The sequence below is a fragment of the Lactuca serriola genome, chromosome 7 (genome assembly GCF_051521515.1).
Source record: "Lactuca serriola cultivar US96UC23 chromosome 7, Lser_US96UC23_V15, whole genome shotgun sequence".
Lineage (NCBI taxonomy): Eukaryota > Viridiplantae > Streptophyta > Magnoliopsida > Asterales > Asteraceae > Lactuca > Lactuca serriola.
In genome coordinates, this window is record NC_136414.1 from 98,995,315 (window position 1) to 99,000,101 (window position 4,787).

Here is a 4,787-nt window from a genome sequence, read left to right on the forward strand (position 1 = left end):
TATATATATATATATATATATATATATATATATATATATATATATATATATATATATATATATATATATATATATATATATATATATATATATATATATATACTTCGGTAATTCTTTTTGCTATTTCTTGTTACCATTAAATAATGAATCGAGAAGTGAAAATAATTAACATGTTATGTGCGATAGTCATTTAAGATTAAAATCATATCATAATTGCATGCACCATGCAATTCATTCTACGGTCTAGAACAAGAATCAAGATTCTTTATTGCTTAGGCTCCGCTCCATTGCCAATAAAGGTAGCATCCAACTATAAAATCCGTAGGGTGTATTCAGACTCCTACAAAACAAGAGACTCACTTGTGCTGGTAGAAAAACCTATACCTAAGAAACTCATTTTCCAATCAGAATTCAGAAATATCTGTTTTTCAATAGTTCAACTAAATGGGAGGACATAAAACTCAACGGAAGTCTTCTTTTTCTTTTTTTGGCATCTTCAAAATCAAGAAGAGTCATATAGGTGGTGGGAACGATACATGGGATGACTCAATGAAGGCTTATAAAGTGTATCCAAGTGATCAAGACAGAGCAGGACGTTGGGCTGATCCTCGTATTGACAACAAAGCTTCTGTTTACATCGACACCATCACAAACAAATGGAACCATGTTGAGGTATCAGGTTGATTGACTTCATGGTTCGGATGAACCAGATGAACGAACCCCTTTGTGCATTCATCATGTAGCATGTATAATACTAGCTAGCTAGCCAATATTTCAATTGCAAATATACAATAAATTGGTTAATTAATTTGACATCATTGTTACAATTTATCTTGGCGTTACCATTTTCAAAAGTTCATTTACGGTTGATATGATATCAAGATATTTCCGAATCTATAGTTCTATCTCTTTCTTCAAAAGTTTTTATTATTTCATGGATGCCATATATATATATATATATATATATATATATATATATATATATATATATATATATATATATATATATATATATATATATATATATATATATATATATATATATATATATATGAAAATCTCCAGAAAAGTCCTAAAATTTTACCCTAATTTACGAAAAAGTCCCAAACTAAAATTTGTTTACGAAAAAGCATGAATTACCGGTAAAAATAACGATTTGACCCATTTTCCCGGTTTACCGGTTTCATTACTTACCTGTTTCATTAAAGTCACATTATTTTACCCTAATTTACGAATAAGTCTCAAACTAAAATTTAGTGATGATTTGAGCATTTTCTCTATGTAACATACATTTTAGTGGTTTCATTGTTGACCCGGATGCCTAATCATTAAATGAGATGATGAAATGAATATGTTGAGTTAATATAATGTTATGTTTTGCATAAAACTTGATATCCTGATCTATTGTATATTTTTTTGAAAATAAAATGTATCCAACAAAGACTACAATAATTTCATAAACTAGCAACAACTGTGTTTGTTTTTACGTTTATAAGAAATATCAAATTGTCTATCTAATCTTATGTAACCCAATATATCCATCTTTTCAGACATCTACTCATTTTCTGCCATTTTTTCCTCGAATCACACATTTTATTGGTTTCTTGCTGACCTAGATACATAGTCATAAATGAGTCGATGAGATGGATATCAAATTTTACAGTAAATGTAGCATTATATAACTCATCGTATCTATCTTATCAGCTAATTTAATGACTAGGTACCTAAGTCAGCAATGAAACCGATAAAATGTATGTTACATGAAGAAAATGGTCAAATCATCACTAAATTTTATTTTGGGACTTATTCGTAAATTAGAGTAGAATAATGAGGTATGCTCTGGGGGAGCCCATGGCATCCTTATGCAGGGATATATGGTAGATATAATTTTTATAGCTAATTTTGTGTGGTAGAGATAGCTTTATGGCTAATATGATATGTTATGTGGTAGAGATAGCTTTTATAGCTAATATGTTATGTGTTATGTGGCTTGTGTGTGGGGTATGCTCTGGGGGACTCACTAAGCATTAGCTTACAGTTTATGGATTTGTTTCAGGTACACTTGAGCCCAAAGGCAAGGGCAAGGTTTGATGGTGCGGCGTGCACTCTCTCACCGACATTTTATGGAACACTCTAATGTTTTTAACTAAAGTTGTAATGAATGTAGATTTAAAAACTATTGTTTTGGTATTTCATGGTTTATGGAAATGTGTTTGATTAATTAAAAATGAAAATTTTCTTTTGAACATTTGGGTCGTTACAGTTTAGGGACCCATAGAGCCCGACAAAAACTTTAGGGACTCAACGGTGTAGAAGTGTTTAATCGAGTATGTGAATCAAATCAGACTAAACCAATGTAAAGATTGAACACAATAAGTAAATAAGATCTGGGTTTTTGCTCATATTACTTCCGATGAACACGAGTACATGAATGATAGGAAAACACGGAAAAACTCTATCATCTACTCTATGTTCATCTCCTATTTATAGGCGACTGAAATTACAAAAAATACTAAGGCTAGACTTTCATCTTTGTTAAACAGATGCCTTAGTAAATACATAAGGAAACATACGAAACAGACAATTACACAGACTTCGACATATTACAAGACATTTCGACTCTATAATCTCCCCCTTTGTAATAATGTTGAACTTCTCAATTCGTGAGAATCTGTTCAGCAAAATGCATCATCCTTTGTATCTCCGAACACCATGGAATTATCTCCTTAACTCCATCTTATCACCATCATTGTTCTTCTTGCAATTATTCGTACGAACAATGTAGTTCGTATATTGTGAAGTGGTATATCTTTCTATCACTGAAGTCTGGAAGAAAAACCTCTTAGCTTTACCATTCTTGTCTTTCCCAGCAAATACCAATCTAAATGGCTTCAAACAAATCTCCCAATCCGCATATTTCTTCAGTATGCTTGAGTTTGTGACAATACCATAGCAACTTTCACTTCCTTTCTAAGAGTCATTGATAATTCAACATCATTCAAGGCTAGACAATCATAATAATTATCTATGAAAATTTTGATATGACCAAGACCAAGTCTCAATATTTCCTTGTCAGTTCCTTGAAGTTGAGAAGCATTCATCTGTTTCAGAATTAATGCAACTTGAATAAGATCATTCAAGTTCATGAGAGGAAAATCTGCTATCGAGAAATCATATGCAACATTGTTTTCTGTAACAACAAGATAATGAAAATTTTGTATCATGTTCTCAAACATTACATCTCTTGTAATACTCAACAACCTTTTCATCTTGAAGAGTGACCAAACTTCTTGTTCCTTTCCCACAACAACATGAAATCAAAGTTTCATATGAAGAAAATCATCTTCGGTCTTCAACTTCTCTATCACCTTATACCGAGAATTAATGAACACCATTTCATTAACCGGAAAGTCGAGTTGATTCATATCCGAATTTTCGATAGAATAACTCCTTCGTGGTTTCTTCTCGAATGCATACATTTGATTGTATGACACTCTGGCTTTAATGTTTTCGTAACTATGTAACATTTTTGGATCTCCCTTATCCGTACCAGGTAGATCATTCTCACGAAGCCTGATAATGCTTTGAATATGTCTTTTTTTTCATTTCAGCTTCTATTTCAACCTTCCTCTCTTCCTTCGATTTTTCTATCAAAATTCCCTTACCTTTATCATCATCTTCAGAAGGTTTCACTACTAGCAAAACAGCCTTTTACGACGCTCATTGTGCGTCGTAAAAGGCTCAGACGACACGCAAATGCACGTCAAGGAAGGCCCTGTCATAAAGAGAGACGACGCGCATTTACGACGCGCGTTTACGACTCGCAATGCGTATCAAGGAAGGCCCTGTCATAAAGGAAGACGACACGCATTCGCACGTCGTAACCTTACGACGCGCGTGTTAATGACATGCAATGTGTATCAAGGAAGCCCCTGTCAAGAAAGGCCATGTCATAAATGAAGATGACACACATTTTTGCGTATCATATTTTAAATGTTAAAAAAATATTATTTTTAGATTTACTAATTTTCAAATTAAATTTGCATTTAATGTCTCATAAAAAAAAATAAAATACTATATACAAAAAATACAATCAATTGCATAAAATTTAATATCATACAAATAATCGATCCATGTAAAAATAAAACAAATCAATAGAAGTTGTTTTCTCCCTATACATGATTATTACGTACTGAATAACAAACTTTATTTCATATTCATACATATGATTACATTATTCATTAAGAAAAACATATACCTACAGATAGACTTGGAAGATCCATAATTGAATACGATTTCCAATGTAACTTCGATCCAAATGAGAAGTAAATACCTTATATATTGAGGACATTGCACTTTGACATTCTTCAAACTGTGTAGATTGTGTATGCAATGTTCGAAACTGACATGTCATTTGGTCCAGGGTGGTATCTACAAATGTACAAAAGCATTTAATTAACACATATAATAATTGCAGAATAGGATTCAAGATTAACAAGTACATAACATAATATGAAACTACTCATAAAAACAAGAATGCTCAATAGTTTAAGTTTAAAACCACAAATAGACAACATAAAATGACTCATTTAAACTTGGTAGTTTACCTTGCTGAAATTGTTTGTGGGGAATGAACGAGTCAATTCCTTACACTATCCCATCCTACCAAAACACTACATAAAACCAAGGGCATAAAGCTTCTTGTTGTTCTTGTTGTTCTTTATTTTGCTGAAAGAAGGAAACTGAAACTCGAATGCAAACTGAAACTCAAATGCAAATTGAAAAGT

At 31.9% G+C, this 4,787-nt stretch overlaps 1 long non-coding RNA gene across 1 annotated transcript; it reads left to right on the forward strand.

Annotated features, from left to right (window-relative positions):
- Positions 1-336: 336 nt before the first annotated feature.
- On the forward strand, positions 337-2,246 carry LOC145062859 (uncharacterized). The gene is made up of 2 exons (XR_013687749.1): positions 337-672; positions 2,057-2,246. It is a non-coding gene; the product is annotated as an uncharacterized LOC145062859 (long non-coding RNA).
- The last annotated feature ends 2,541 nt before the right edge of the window (positions 2,247-4,787 follow it).